This window comes from Salmo salar, chromosome 22 (genome assembly GCF_965601325.2).
Source record: "Salmo salar chromosome 22, fSalSal1, whole genome shotgun sequence".
Lineage (NCBI taxonomy): Eukaryota > Metazoa > Chordata > Actinopteri > Salmoniformes > Salmonidae > Salmo > Salmo salar.
The window spans coordinates 40,332,785-40,350,116 of NC_138312.1; the positions used below are offsets into that span (position 1 = coordinate 40,332,785).

Consider the following 17,332-nt stretch of genomic DNA (forward strand, 5'->3'; position numbering starts at 1 on the left):
TTGTTTAACAATGTTAACATGAATGACTTCAGCTGTAGGGTGGACATACAGTACAATGTCACAGGTTTATTTTCATTGTGTTCACAATGCATTTCAAATCCTCCTTCAAATCCTTCCTTTGACTGCCCTGGTGGTTGAATTAGCTGTCATCTGTAGAGCGCTAGCTTCTCGTGCTCGGTTCTGGTATTGAGCATTGTCTAACACTGAGATATGTGTTCCTGTCCCCTATGTTTCACATTACCATACATCAATATATGCTTTCACTGTAAGAATATATTGTGGGAGTCAGGGACCGCTTTGTCATGGAAACTATCTCTTTAAAGAATGATGACAATCAAATCCTCATGAATAGACATGAAATAAATTGTAGCATTGTGAAGAGAAGATCCAATGGAGAGTCATAGGATGGACAGACTGACTGGATCACATGTCATGGACAGACATACAGACACATACAGGTCAAGTATCTACTTATAGCCTTTATATATTTTTGTTTGGGTAGGAGGGTCGACTCTGGAAAATATTCTGACAAGGTCAAATATCTTTACTACTATACTGTGACCGCTGACTGGTATGTCTAAAAAAACAATTTTCTACATCAGTCCTCTCTTCCATCTCTAAGTCACCCAACATCCAAATGTCATGTAGTACAGTGTTTCCCAACCCTGGGACTCGAGTATCCCCAACAGTACATATTTTTGTTGTAACCCTGGACAAGCACACCTGATTCAACTTGTCAACTAATCATCAAGCCCTCAATGAGTTGAATGAGGTGTTTGCCCAGGGCTACAATGAAACTGTGTACTGTTAGGGGTACTGGAGGAACAGGGTAGTGAAACACTGCTGTAGTGTACAAGACCTTTAACTTCTACTGTTATCCTGTACAAGAGGATTTCTGGTGTCAACGGATTTGTAAATGTTATGTTTTAATGAGAAAGCACAATCAAATGACTTCTTTTATCTCTCTTTTTTTTATATAAGATATGAAAAACGTACAATTAGGAATTAGCCAAATGCAATTGAAATGTGTTAGATTTCAGGGTTGGGGTCCATTTGAAATGCTTTGGTAAATTAGAATTCAATTAAATAATTTAATTAGAAATTTGAAGAGAATTTAAATAGATGAAATTAATTCCAACCTTGCTGAATCCACCAGTCATTGTAACATACACAAATTCCAGGGAAATTGTGTACGTTACACCTCTTCTTCTACTGTTTGTAGGTCTCTAGGCTACTGTTTGTTTTGTAATGTTTCTACCTGTTGTCTTTCCTATGCTGTAAGTTGTTTCTGTATAAATGTTCTGTTGTTCTATCAATGCATGTTGTAACTTTGGAGCCGTGACTGGCTGTGAAACACACACAACTCCGGTTTCCCTGTCCTGTAAAAAGTGTCTCAATGTCCCAACATCTTTCTTTACATTCCGCTTAGATGACTGACAGTTAAATAAAATCTAATTAATTCATGGTTTTGATTATTGACATGTATTCCAGGCATTATTGAAGGCTTTCAGTGATAAAGAAAAATTGAACTGATAGTTATATACTCTTAGGAAAGAAGCAGATCTACAATAGCATGTTTCAGACGGAAGATTCTGTCCAACCAGAGAACAAAAAGACCCAAAACACCCATATAAACAAGACTTATATTTTACATTTACATTTAAGTCATTTAGCAGACGCTCTTATCCAGAGCGACTTACAAATTGGTGCATTCACCTTATGATATCCAGTGGAACAACCACTTTACAATAGTGCATCTAAATCTTTTAAGGGGGGGGGGGGGGGGTCTGGTTAGAAGGATTACTGGGGTTTCAGGTGTCTCCGGAAGGTGGTGATTGACTCCGCTGTCCTGGCGTCGTGAGGGAGCTTGTTCCACCATTGGGGTGTCAGAGCAGCGAACAGTTTTGACTGGGCTGAGCGGGAACTGTGCTTCCTCAGAGGTAGGGGGGCCAGCAGGCCCGAGGTGGATGAGCGCAGTGCCCTCGTTTGGGTGTAGGGACTGATCAGAGCCTGAAGGTACGGAGGTGCCGTTCCCCTCACGGCTCCGTAGGCAAGCACCATGGTCTTGTAGCGGATGCGAGCTTCAACTGGAAGCCAGTGGAGAGAGCGGAGGAGCGGGGTGACGTGAGAGAACTTGGGAAGGTTGAACACCAGACGGGCTGCGGCGTTCTGGATGAGTTGTAGGGGTTTAATGGCACAGGCAGGGAGCCCAGCCAACAGCGAGTTGCAGTAATCCAGACGGGAGATGACAAGTGCCTGGATTAGGACCTGCGCCGCTTCCTGTGTGAGGCAGGGTCGTACTCTGCGAATGTTGTAGAGCATGAACCTACAGGATCGGGTCACCGCCTTGATGTTAGTGGAGAACGACAGGGTGTTGTCCAGGATCACGCCAAGGTTCTTAGCACTCTGGGAGGAGGACACAAGGGAGTTGTCAACCGTGATGGCGAGATCATGGAACGGGCAGTCCTTCCCCGGGAGGAAGAGCAGCTCCGTCTTGCCGAGGTTCAGCTTGAGGTGGTGATCCGTCATCCACACTGATATGTCTGACAGACATGCAGAGATGCGATTCGCCGCCTGGTTATCAGAAGGGGGAAAGGAGAAGATTAATTGTGTGTCGTCTGCATAGCAATGATAGGAGAGACCATGTGAGGATATGACAGAGCCAAGTGACTTGGTGTATAGCGAGAATAGGAGAGGGCCTAGAACAGAGCCCTGGGGGACACCAGTGGTGAGAGCGCATGGTGCGGAGACAGATTCTCGCCACGCCACCTGGTAGGAGCGACCTGTCAGGTAGGACGCAATCCAAGCGTGTGCCGCGCCGGAGATGCCCAACTCGGAGAGTGTGGAGAGGAGGATCTGATGGTTCACAGTATCAAAGGCAGCAGATAGGTCTAGAAGGATGAGAGCAGAGGAGAGAGAGTTAGCTTTAGCAGTGCGGAGAGCCTCCGTGACACAGAGAAGAGCAGTCTCAGTTGAATGCCCAGTCTTGAAACCTGACTGATTAGGATCAAGAAGGTCATTCTGAGAGAGATAGCAGGAGAGCTGGCCAAGGACGGCACCTTCAAGAGTTTTGGAGAGAAAAGAAAGAAGGGATACTGGTCTGTAGTTGTTGACATCGGAGGGATCGAGTGTAGGTTTTTTCAGAAGGGGTGCAACTCTCGCTCTCTTGAAGACGGAAGGGACGTAGCCAGCGGTCAAGGATGAGTTGATGAGCGAGGTGAGGAAGGGGAGAAGGTCTCCGGAAATGGTCTGGAGAAGAGAGGAGGGGATAGGGTCAAGTGGGCAGGTTGTTGGGCGGCCGGCCGTCACAAGACGCGAGATTTCATCTGGAGAGAGAGGGGAGAAAGAGGTCAAAGCACAGGGTAGGGCAGTGTGAGCAGGACCAGCGGTGTCGTTTGACTTAGCAAACGAGGATCGGATATCGTCAACCTTCTTTTCAAAATGATATGTTGGCAGAGGTTTCATACCAATTGTTATGGGAGATACTGGTACAGTCTGGTCCATATGCATGCACACACTGTCTGAGCGGCTTTCTGATTATGCCTGATCCATGTGCTGTCCTGTGTCTGTATGTCCATGAAGAGGAGGTAGACAGTAATCCAGGGTTATATAAAGAGGAATCTGTGCAGGGTTATATAAAGAGGAATCTACCCAGGGTTATATAAAGAGGAAGCTGTCCAGGGTTAAATAAATAGGAAGCTGTCCAGGGTTATTTGAAGAGGAAGCTGTCAAGGGTTATATGAAGATGAAGATGTCCAGGATAATACAAAGAGGAAGCTGTCCAGGATGATCTGAAGAGGAGGTTGTCCAGGATTATATGAAGAGGAAGCTGTCCAGGGTTATATGAAGAGGAAGCTGTCCAGGGTTATATGAAGAGGAAGCTGTCCAGGGTTATATGAAGAGGACGCTGTGGACGGTGGGACAGGAGCAGGAGTCTAGTCTCCAAACACGTTACCCACTTCCTGCCACTGCAGAGACTGCCTGCCACTGAGAGAGGGGGGAGGGAAAGAGAGAGAAAATCAGAGAGAGAGGGGGGAGGGGGTGGGAGTTGGAGAGAGAGAAACAACTGTTGTTAACTAGACAGTTTTTATCAGGCACTCGTTTAGACTATGCCTGCCACCTAGTGGCTGAAATCTGACTCTCCAAACAAGAAACACAATATTGGGTTAGTATGTAAACATTATTTAAATCTTTACTACATATCTATAGCCTCTCCTTGTGGGCCCAGCCTGTCTTACCTCTCCTCCTCCTCACCGTCTCCAGAGCAATGACTCTGCCCGGCAGCGAGGGCAGGAGGCTGGCACTCCACACACACCTGTTGGCCCTCCTTCAGGTACTGCATCCAGCGTGTGTGTTGCCCCACACTACGCTGGCACCCAGGGGTCAGGGAGGTCAGCACACAGTACATGGATAAGCATACACACACACACACATATATATATAGACATACACATTTTTATTTTTTATTTAACTAGGCAAGTCAGTTAAGAACACATTCTTATTCACAATGACGGCCTAGGAACAGTGGGTTAACTGCCTTGTTCAGGGGCAGAACGACAGGTTTTTAACTTGTCAGCTCGGGGATTTGATCTAGCAACCTTTCGGTTACTGGCCCATCACTCTAACCACTAGGCTACCTGCCACACATAAACACGGGTTAGATATCATATTTCTCTGAAGATAACAGGAATACCATGGAATAACACAAACACATAAACAGGGCCTCTCACCCTGTGACATCATCATCATTGTTAACAGGGATGTCTCTCTTCTTCCTGGCATTGCCATAGCCAAGGGTAGGGATGAGAGCCGGTACTGCAAAGACAACAACATCCATAATAACAACATCATGACAACAACAACAGATTTAGTTCCCCCACACACAATATGTTTTTTTTATTCAGCCTTTATTTAACCAGGTAGTATCATAGAGGTCAGAAGACTTCTTTCCCAAGAGGGACCTGGGAAGGTAACCTTTATTTGAAGACAGAGGAATATTTGACATAGACAAGATGCCATTAACGGCATATGGGTAAGGTCCTAACCAACGCTAGATGCAACCTAAGGCTATATGTATGGCTGTGGTACTTACCCAGTGATTTGTTGCACTGCCGGTGGTGGTCCCTGTACTCTGCACAGCCGGCATGCTCCTCTACGTGTGAACAGGGTTCCCCCCCCCCCCCGTTCTGGGGCTCCTGCAGGACCTGCCTGCTCCTCATCCGAACTGTGGCCCTGCAAGGCTCAGCACAGCTAGACCACACACTCCACTCACTCACCACACAGGACACCGCTAGGAAGGAGGACAGGACTGGGTGAGGACATAGCAGGGAGGAAATAAAAGCAAATACAAGCATGAATCTATGGTAGTGTCCTCTACCATGTTGCTACTGAAAAAGCATGTAGTCAAAGTGAGAGAGATAAAGTATATTGGTATACAGTACATCTATAAGCAAGACATATATGAATTACAAACAAATCATGTCTGACACAGAAATGAATAAACCCACTTCCAGGAGAAACTCAGTTAGCTTTGCCCCAAACTGGGTTTAAAAATCACCATATGTATGGTTAGTGTGGCGTTGTTGAAATTGACACAATTTGGGCGACATATAATTTGTCAAACTTCTTACCTGGGAAGGCTAGTTCATAATCATGACAGCAGTCCAGGGTAGAGGTACAAGCCTGGTCGCAATAGCAGGTGCCATACGAACGGTCAGCTCTCTATCCCTTACTGATGCACGACGGGTCGCGGCCGGTACAGCAGAAACCAGCCTCCTCACACCCTGCATCCCAAAAAACGACCAGGAAAACCATCAGCCCGACACAATAATAGATCCAGCGGCCGGTAACAGTATACCTGAACGGGGGCATGGCTATGGCACAGAGGAGTAGCCTACTTCCGCGTGTGCCACTTGGCACCGCAGTCAACACTTGTAAAATCCCAGAGAGCAGTTCGTTCACACGCTCAAATTGAGAGAGTTTCTGATGTTGTTCATCTCTGTAATTCGATTTTAGAAAATATATATCATTCAGAAATGTTTTTGACACCAAGTTTGTTCAGCCAAATATCCCCATGAATTCAAATGTCAAATTGTTCTTCTTGCTCAGACAAACCACCCTGGCAGGCTGTTGCTGTACCCTCTACTTCTGTGCGCTGGGTCGAAGTGTCATCGGGCAATCATGCTGCAATCTCTGGCCTACGCAATGGCCTATGTCAACCCCATGTCTCTCTCACTCTCTCTCTTAAAGGGACAGTTAGTTTCTCTAACCACAGCGCTCCCTACAAGGAAGCTCATTACCCACCTGCACAGACGTCAATTCAATGTCTATTCCATGTTGGTTCAGTGGAAATAACATTGATTCAACCAGTGTGTGTCCAGTAGGTAGTCTATTAAATAAATTAAAACAGTACAGCTGTGAATCACAGCTTTTTCCTTATTTGCATATTTGCATAAGAGCCTATCCTGCAGGGCTCCTAATTACAAATAACATGGCAATTAAGCAGACTACTCCTTACTATATTGTAATAATTGCATGGTATGTGGGTGTGCATTTAAAAATGTATATGATCGTGGTACATGCCTATGAGCAGCTTTACTTAGGTCTACTGTATATATCCATGAGGTTTATGTTATGCTCAGTAGCCTACAGTGACAGTATGTGTAGCAGGGGCCACATGTCAATTTTCCCTGGTTAAATTAATGGGAGGCATGAATAGCTTGTTTGCTTTGCACAGCCCATCCTTTCTACCCATTGGCTGTCAGTTTTCCTGGCTGTTTGTTCCTCAACATGTGAAAGGAGTGGATTAATCAAATTCCTATGGCCAGGGCCATTCATGCAGAAAAAAAACAATACTGTGAACAATGCGGTAGCACAGGGCTTCCACTCGGATACACATTTCCCAGCTACTTAAAGACTGAGTGTGTGGGGGGGGGGGGGGGGGGCATATTCCCAAGCATTGACCTGACTGCAGTGCCTCTCTCTCCACACACATATCAACAGTGTGAGGGGCTCTGTCCTGGTGTACACTGGGAGTTATGAAGAACCTTTGCATTTACCACTCTAATAAACCCCTAGTCAGCTCCAACTGTCACAGACAGTCCAAAGACACAGACCGTATTCAAAGTGCAATCAAATGTTACTTTGGTAGTTTCCCCAGGTCATCAGATAAGCGTCACACATAGTAAACTCATTCAATAATTCAGAATTATCAGTTCATAATTGTAGTCTACCTGTTGAAAGATTTGTGTTATATATTGACTTCTCTCTGAGTGGCATACATAGCAGCAATAACTCTGCCTCCTTCTCTCTCAAACTCCTTCTGTTCCTCTCTTTTTGTCTCTGTATCAAGCAGGGCGGGGGCAAACTCAATACACTTTAAAATGACTAAAACCAAATCGAAACTTTGTAGGAATATTAATGGACCTTCTTCATTCATACATTTCCTTGACTGTGTCCAGCTTGCTAATAAAAAATAGAAGCTAGACAGTCAGGGAGCACAAAAAATGACAGAAACGATGGATAGGGGATCATTTATTGCAAATTTTGACGGCAAAGAAATATTTCCAAAAATTGGTGCGGCCCTCCGGATCTCGTTGAAGACCAAATGCGGCTCTAGGGGCAAAATAAATAAATAAAACAATACATCACACAAGACATTCTGCACTTCACAAATGGCTACTGCTTCACCATTACAAATTGTAAATATAAAATGTACAATATTTCAACAATAAAATATTACAATGTGTGCGTGTGTGTAGAGTTTGTATGTTAGAGTGTGTGTGTCTCTCTTCACAGTCCACGTTGTGCTGTGAGGTGTAGTTTCCCTGTTTTTTTAACCTAATTTTACTGCTAGCTTGAGTTATCTGATGTGGAAGAGAGTTTTATGTAGTCATGGCTCCATGTAGTACTGTGCATTTCCCGGAGTCTGTTCTGAACTTAGGGACTGTGAAGAGACACCTGGTGGTATGTGTTGTGGGGTATGTATGGGTGTCCGGGCTGTGTGTTAGCTGTTTGAACAAACAGTTTGGTGCTTTGAACACATCAATACTTCTCACAAATACAAGTAGTGATGCAGTCAATCTCTCCTCTACTTTGAGCCAGGAGAGATTGATATGTACATTTAAGGGCCAGCCATGCTGCTCTATTCTGGGCCAACAGTAATTTGCCTATGTCCTTCTTTGCAGAGCTTGAGCATATAACTGGGCAGTAGTCCAGGTGTGATAAAACTAAGGCATGTAGGACTTGTTTGGCTGATTGTGATGTCAAGAAAGCAGAGCATTTCCCCATCTTAGCAACCATTGCATCAATTCGTTTTGACCATGTCAGTTTACAATCTAGGTATAGACCAAGCAATTTAGTCTCCTCAACTTGTCGAAAGACTCAGTCTGTTTTATTGACAATGGTGCTGGCTCCACCAAGTCGTCACGCATTGGGCAACTGAGATATATTGTTACGCGTTTATTGTTGATCTTAGGTAATGTGCAATCAAACCCTGGGCCGGTAGATACCATGCAATCTCTACCGACTCCATATGATTTTAAAAACAGAGCAGGTGTTGGCCTCTTGCATGTTAATGTCAGAAGTTTATTTCCAAAAATAGACATGATTAGAATATGGGCCAAAACGACAAACACAGACATAATGGTTTTATCAGAAACTTGGCTAAAGAAATCTGTGTCAAATAACTTGATTTCTATTGATGGTACACGGTTTTTAGAACGGATCGGATGAGTAAAGGAGGAGGGGTTGCAATTTATGTGAAATCCGAGTTTAACACCTCTGAAATTCTCTCGATTACCAAAGCCAAACATTTTGAATTGCTTGCAGTTAAAGTGAACATATATAAGGACTCCCACATCCCTGTAGTCGGCTGCTACAGACCGCCCTCGGCTTCGGGAGACGCACTTAACTCTCTTTCTGATGTCCTACACAAGCTAATTACTCTGAATTCATTATTTTAGGAGATTTGAACTGGGATATGCTAACATCTGTATCGGACTCTTTTAAAGAACTGTGTGACTCTCTGAATCTCGCTCAATTAATGAATGTGCCTACAAGACTGAATCCCAGAGCACCTAACAAATCAACGCTATTGGACATTATTCTAACGAATACCCCTCACAAATACACATCGACTGGGATATTCTGTAATGATGTCAGTGATCACTGTGTAATTGCTTGTGTTAGAAATACAAAACTGACCAAAGCCAAACCCTGTTATATTTTTTAAAAACATTTTAGACAGTTTGATGAAGAAGCGTTCTTACATGATCTGTACCATAATATTGACAGAGTAAGTCTGATTCCCGATGTTAACAGTGCCTGTGACTATTTTTATATGAAATTTGTGTCGATTTGTGATAAGCATGCCCCTGTGAAGACATTTAGAATCAGTGAAAGGGACAATCCCTGGTTTTCAGATAACTTGGCAGAATTAATTAGAAAGAGAAATATCTATTGGGCTCAAGCTAGACATACAAATGCTCCTGTTGACTGGGCCTCCATCAGAGGGCTAAGAAACAAATTCACAGGATTGATCAGGAAGTTGAAATCAGATTAATATTTAAATGCAGTTACAGAGAACCTAAACAACCCTACCAAGTTCTGGAAACTAATCAAATCAGTTTCAGGTTATAATGTATCCTCTGGCCTTCCTGACCATTTAATGATGGATTCTAATGAAGTGAAGGATAAAGCCAATATTGTAGGGGTTTTTAACAAGCACTTCATATCTGCTGGTTCAGTTTTTGATAATGGTGGGGCCCAGGCCTCTAATGTAAACTCTGTTACAGTCAACTATGATACAGGCCCTTATGAACCATTTTAACATTGAGCCTGTTTCTTATACTGAGGTCTATAAAGCACTAAAGGCTATAGACACTAAAAAGTCTGCAGGTCCAGAAAACCTGGGCCCCTACCTCTTAAAGATAGTAGCTGGTATTATTACTTAACCTGTGGCTCACATTTTCAACTTGAGTCTCTTGACCAATTCCATACCCAGCATTTGGAAATGCTTATGTCCTCCCACCGCTAAAGGGTGGAGATCCCTCAGATACTAATAACTATCGTCCTATCTCTAAACTCCCTATCCTGGCCAAAGTCTATGAATCCCTAGTGAACTCACAGTTTTAAAACTTCTTAATTGAAAAGAACATACTGAGGGGGTTCAGTCTGGTTTTAGATCAGGGCACAGCACCACAACTGCAGCTATGGCAGTGGCAAACGATATCATTAATGCACTTGATAAAAAGCAACATTGTGCTGCTCTGTTTGTGGATTTATCAAAGGCCTTTGATTCAGTTGACCATGAATTGTTGCTAGCTAGACTCAGGAACATTGGTCTCAGTGAAGGGGCAGTAAATTGGTTTTGGAACTATCTTTCTGACAGAACACAATGTGTATATACTGACAATCACAAGACTAGCTTTCTTGACATTAATAGAGGTGTGCCCCAGGGTTCCATTTTAGCTCCTGTGTTGTTCTCAATTTTTATTAATGATTTGGGAAATGTGATGCAACCAGCAAAGTTACATCTATATGCAGATGATACAGTCATATATGCACGTGCTCCTTCTCTGGTTCAGGCTGTTGAAGAGCTCCAGACTGCTTTTCAGTCACTGCAGGCTTCCCTTTATGTTCTCAAACTGGTCTTGAATGTACAAAAAACTAAATTCATGACCTTTAGCAGAGCTAGAACTCTGCCAGGGAACGTTAGCAATGTCACATCTGGTGGCTTATCCATTGAAAAAGTGTCATCCTACAAATACCTAGGTATTTGGTTGGATGACAAGTTGTCCTTTAAAGTTCATGTGGATAAGCTTAAATTGAAATTCAGTTTTTATTTTCGTAATAAGACTTGCTTCCCGCTTATGGCTAGAAAGAAGCTTGTTCAGGCCACTTTTCTCTCTGTAATTGATTATGGTGACTTGTTGTATATGCATGCAACCTCCTCTGTTTTACAGAAACTGGACTCTGTTTATCATGCATCCTTGCGCTTCATTACAAATGCCAAGTCACTCACCCACCATTGCACATTGTACCAAATGGTAGGTTGGACCTCACTTTATATGCGCAGAAAGATACATTTGTATGTGTTCATCTACAAAGCCCTTTTGGGTAAACTCCCTCTTTACCTCTGTAGTCTGGTCTCCTTCACCACCAGCAGTTACCATACCTGGTCTGCTAGGTGGTTGCTACTTAAAGTCCCCAGGACATTCACAGTATTAGGCAAGACTGCCTTCTCTTCTTGTGCACCAGACACATTGAATAATCTACAATCCATGCTTCATCTAGATATGTTAGTGCCACTGAATTAATTTCAAATATTGATGTTAGACTCTATTACAGAGGAGTGTAAATGCTTTTTTTAGGCTGGATCACGTTGTTGTCTTCTATTGTTGTATGTTTTAATTATGTAATGTATTGATTGTTGCTACCTTCTTTACCAGGTCTCCCTTGAAAAAGAGACTCTGGGTCTCAATTGGGCTTTTCCTGGTTAAATAAAGGTTAAATAAATACCATTTCTTACAAGATTTAAATGAGGTTAAGGGTTTAGAGAGTGATTTGTACCAAATTCAATGCTTTTAGTTTTTATATATTTAGGACTATCTTATTGCTAGACACCCATTCTGAAACTGACTGCAGCTCTTTGTTAAGGGTTGCAGTGATTTCACTTGCTGTGGTAGCTGATGTGTATAATGTTGAGTTATCAGCATACATAGACACACAGGCTTTACTCAAAGCGAGTGATAGGTCATTAGTAAAAATAGGAAACAGTAAAGGACCAAGACAGCTGCCTTGAGTTATACCACACTCGACCTGAGAGACTTCCATTAAAGAATGTTCTGTTAGATAGGTAGCTCTCAATCCATGATATGGCAGAGGATGTAAAGCCATGACACGTGTTTTTTCAACAGCAGATTACTGAAGCATTGAAGTCTAACAAAACAGCTCCCACAATCTTATCAATTTCTTTCAGCCACTCATCAATCATGTGTGTGTCAGTGCCGTATATGTTGGGTGCCCTTCGTTATAAGCATGCTGAAAGTCTGTTGTTAATCTTACTGTGAAATAGCATTTTATCTGTTCAAAAACAATGTTTTCCTAACTTTTACTAATAGTCGGTAGCAGGCTGATTGGCTGGCTGTTTGAACCAGAAAATCGTGCTTTGCTATTCTTGGTTAATGGAATGACTTGTGGTTCCCTCCAGGCCTGAGGGGACACACTTTCATGTAGGTTTAGATTGAAGAGATGGCAAATAGGAGTGACAATATAGTCCGCTATTATCCTCAGTAATTTTCCATCCAAGTTGTCAGTACCAGGAGGTTTGTCATTATTGATAGACAGCAATAATCAGAGTAGGACTTCTGATCCAGCTTTGCCTTTTATATCATAATGAATAAGACCTTTCCTTTTCCGTGATGCTTTATGAATATGGGCCAGATGTATACTGTAAGTTTGTCAGCAGTCCTTTAAGGGCATATCTCACCTCATTTAAAGACTGACAAGTACTGCACATGTATGTTGACTAGCCTTTTTGGGAATATACTACACGCACTCTCATATTTACATTTTGCATTTTGCGTTATACAGTATGATCATAGTTCTTATCCTGACTCACAACATTAAAACCTATCAACATCAAACCAAAATCAAGATAACTGCTATAAGGGAAACATAGGACTGCTAGCTAACGGTGTGATTGGATTATCCCCACAGGCAGCAATACTGTAATGATGAAACGCTAACTCAGGCTTTAGGGCCTATTCTGCTATGTGGCCTGGGCAGGACTTGGCTGGCACACCATCAGGCAGCACTATGTGCCAACAAGGCAGCGCAATTGGAAGCTTTGATAAGTTATTTGCACAGTTTCCAAGTCTCAACAGATGTCAGGCCATGCCAGCCACTCTGAAGTAGTAATATAAACTGGACCTGATTCCAGTACTGTAAGCAAAGGTTTGTCTGTTAATTATTATTTTTCTGACTGTGCCAGCCAGGTGTTGTTCAAGGTGTTTAATTCAGACATGATCCTTCGCTTTTCTCCAACCACACCCCGATGAAGGCTCTTTAGCAGAAACATTGGTGAAATAAATTAACACCAAGTAGAAATGAGTGTTAACTGTTTTCTTTTCTAACCACCAAAGAAGCAACCACACCCAAATTATAGAACACTGTGCTGTTCCATAGAAATATAATTAGTCATTGTAGTAATTATATTTCTATGGCTGCTCCCCTCCCATAACACTGCAAAGTTATGACCTTAAATAGCCGTAAGTCTTTACATTGATTGCACAACCCTGATTCACATGCATGTGTTTGTGTCTTGTATTCCCTTTGTTCAGTAAGTTTGATGCGTGCCTGTGACATTGAATTCATATTAGATCATTAGGAGTTCAAATAAAATTATATTTAAGTAAAATGGTATTGGTCTTGTACACATTTTAGCAGGCGTTATCAGGGCTGTAGTGCTGCCGTAGCTTGGGGCTGGTAAAACTACTTCTGGAATATTTATTCTGATAAATTCTAAATCAATTAAATTTAAACCACCACAGATATTCCATGAAAAACTATAGAATGACAAACCAAATACATATGTGTAACGCCCTGGCCATAGAGAGGGGTTTTTTGTTCTTTATTTTGGTTAGGCCAGGGTGTTACATTGGGTGGGCGTTCTATGTTCCTTTTTCTATGTTTTTGTATTTCTTTGTTTTGGGCCGAGTAGGGTTCCTAATCAGAGGCAGCTGTCTATCATTGTCTCTGATTAGGAATCATACTTAGGCAGCCTGTTTTCCTTTGGGGTTTTGTGGGTAGTTGTTTCTGTTGTGTGGTTTGCACCGACAGAACTGTTGGCTTTCGTTTCCCTGTTTGTTTTTGAAGTGTATCATTAAAAATCATTATGACCACTTACCACGTTGCATCTTGGTCCCCTCTTCCAGACGATCGTTACAATATGTAGAGCAGCCTAGAAGTAGGTAAATGGTGATATCTTCCCGGTCTTCTGTCTAGCGGTGGAGAGAATGATGAAGAACTGTAGGCTATTGCGGAGGCCACAGTGGGGAGCGAGCTCTTTCCACACAGTGTGCGGAACTGTCTAACTTCAAAGTGCTCTGTGCTCACAGTGAGTGGGCCAAATCGGACATACATGTAAAAAGAACAGCCACAGACAGAAACCTCAAGGTGCTGCTAAAACGTCTGTCCTCAAAACAGTTTGTTATGGACTTGTGCCGTCTTGGGGCTCATGTACGAAGCACTTATTAATAAACTCGCCCTACTGTACGAGTGCTTACAGAAAAGTAACACCTCTATTGCATATGAAAATACTGTATGTAGTGCGAGGAAGCGTCTAGTGGTGGCTGTTTAACAGTCTGATGACCTAGGGATAGAAGCTGTTCATCAGTCTCTCGGTCCCAGCTTTGGTGCACCTGTATTGTCTCCACCTTCTAGATGGTAGTGGGGTGAACAGGCCATGACTCAGGTGGCTGACGTCCTTGGTGATCTTCTTGGCCTTCCTGGGAGGGCATAGGCCCTCCCACTGGGAAGCCAGGCCCAGTCAATCAGAAATAGTTTTCCCCCACAAAACAATTTTATTACAGACAGAAGTACTCCTCAGTTTCATCAGCTGTCTGGGTGGCTGTTCTCAGATGATCCTGCAGGTAAAGAAGCCTGATGTGGAGGTTGTGGGCTGGCGTAGTTACACATGGTGCGCGATTGTGAGGCCGGTTGGACGTACTGCCAAATTCTCTAAAACAATGTTGGAAGCGGCTTATGGTAGAGAAACAAACATTCAATTCTCTGGTGGACATACCTGCAGTCAGCATGCCAATTGCACGCTCCCTAAAATCATCTGTAGCATTGTGTTGTGTGACAAAACAGCATATTTTAGAGTGGCCTTTTATTGTCCCCAGCACAAGGTGCACCTGTGTAATGATCATGCTGTTTAATCAGCTTCTTGATATGCCACATCTGTCAGGTGGATGGATTATCTTGGCAAATGAGAAATGCTCACTAGCAGGGATGTAAACAAGTTGGTGCACAAAATTGGAGCAAAATAAGCTTTCATGCGTATGAAACATTTCTGGGATCTTTTCTTTCAGCTCATGAAACATTGGACCAATACTTCATGTGTTGCGTTTATATTTTTGTTCAGTATAGTTCAGTTACCTTCACTTTCTTGGGTCCAGGAACGATTTTATACATCTTGAAGCAAGTTGGGCCAACAGACTTGGAATGGATAGTGAGAGGTTGAATATGTCCGTAAACACTCTAGCCAGCTGGTCTGCGTATCCTTATCTCACCAACAGACATTTTTTATATAAAATAAAATAATATTTTAAACAAATGTTATTTTGTCAAGTTCCTCCAACCTCATTTGACAATAAGTTTTATGATATCATTTTTTTAAACTATCCTCTACACACAAAACATTTTTGTAACGGCCTAATTACACGACAAACTATGGTTGGCAATTGATTATTTTCAGATGGGGAAAACCCCTGCTCTCAATGAAATTCTTGAGATACAGTGCATTCGGAATGTATTCAGACCCGTTGACTTTTTCCACATTCTGTTATGTTACAGCCTTATTCTAAAAAAGATAGATTTCATATTCATGTATGTTGGTGGCAGGGAAGTCAGGCGCAGGAGAAACCAAATTGGTTATTCTGGAGTATTTAATTTAAAAAACAAACTCCACAACCAAAGTACAAAATAACATGGGTAACATAATACCCGTCACACACCGATACAAAACACATGTAACATAACATAACAAAAACAATCACCGACAAGGACATGAGGGGAAACAGAGGGTTAAATACACAACATGTAATTAATGGGATTGGAAACAGGTGTGTAGGAAAACAAGACAAGACCAATGGAAAATGAGAAACTAATCAATGATGGCTAGAAGGCCGGTGACGTCGACCGCGGAACACCACCCGAGCAAGGAGGGGCATCGACTTCGGCAGAAGTCGTGAAAATCGAAGTGTTTTTTCCCACTCATCAATCTACACACAATACCCCATAATGACAAAGCAAATTTTGGCAAATGTATCGAATTAAATTAAAACTCAAATATCACATAAGTATTGAGACCCTTTAATCAGTACTTTGTTGAAACACCTTTGGCAGCGATTACAGCCTCGAGTCTTCTTGGGTATGATGCTAAAAGCTTGACACACCTGCATTTGGGGAGTTTCACCCATTCTTATCTGCAGATCCTCTCAAGCTCTGTTAGGTTGGATGGGGAATGTTGTTGCACAGCTATTTTCAGGTCTCTCCAGAGATGTTCAGAGACTTGTCCAGAAGTCACTCCTGCGTTGTCTTGACTGTGTGCTTCGGTCGTTTTCTTGTTGGAAGGTGAACCTTCGCCCCAGTATGAGGTCCTGAGCGCTCTGGAGCAGGTTTTCATCAAGGATCTCTCTGTACTTTGCTCCTTTCATCATTCCCTCGATCCTGACTAGTCTCCCAGTTCCTGCTGCTGACAAACATCACCACAGCATGATGCTGCCACCACCACGCTTCACCGAAGGGATGGTGCCAGGTTCACACCAGACGTGACACTTGGAATTCAGGCCAAATAATTCAATCTTGGTTTCATCAGACCAGAGAATCTTGTTGCTCTTGGTCTGAGAGTCCTTTAGGTGCCTTTTGGCAAACTCCAAGCGGGCTGCCATGTGACTTTTACTGAGGAGCAGCTTCCGGCTGGCCATTACCATAAAGGCCTGATTGGTGGAGTGCTGCAGAGATGGTTGGCTTTCTAGAAGGTTCTCTCATCTACACAGAGGAACTCTGAAGCTCTGTCAGAGCGACCATCGGGTTCTTGGTCACCTCCCTGACCAATGCCCTTCTCACCCGATTCCTCAGTTTGGCCGGGCTATGAAGAGTCTTGGTGGTGACAAACTTCTTCCATTTAAGAATGATGAAGGCCACTGTGTTCTTGGAGACCTTCCATGCTGCAGACATTTTGGTATCCTCCCCCAGATCTGTGCCTCGACACAATCCTGTCTTAAAGCTCTATGGACAATTCCTTCGACCTCATTGCTTGGTTTTTGCTCTGACATGCACTGTCAACTGTGGGACCTTATATAGATAGGTGTGTGCCTTTCCAAATCATGTCCAATAAATAGAATTTACCACAGGTGGACTCCAATCAAGTTGTAGAAACATCTCAAGGATGATAAATGGAAACAGGATGCACCTGAGCTCAATTTCAAGTCTTATAGCAAGACCCTGTGAGTCTGAATACTTATGTAAATAAGGTATTTATTTTTTATTTTATTGATACATTTGCAAAAATGTCTAAAAACCTGTTTTCACTGTCATTATGGGG

At 42.8% G+C, this 17,332-nt stretch overlaps 1 pseudogene; it reads right to left on the reverse strand.

Moving 5' to 3' along the window:
- Nucleotides 1-3,935: 3,935 nt before the first annotated feature.
- On the reverse strand, nt 3,936-6,150 carry LOC106583371 (somatomedin-B and thrombospondin type-1 domain-containing protein-like; annotated as a pseudogene).
- Nucleotides 6,151-17,332: the final 11,182 nt, after the last annotated feature.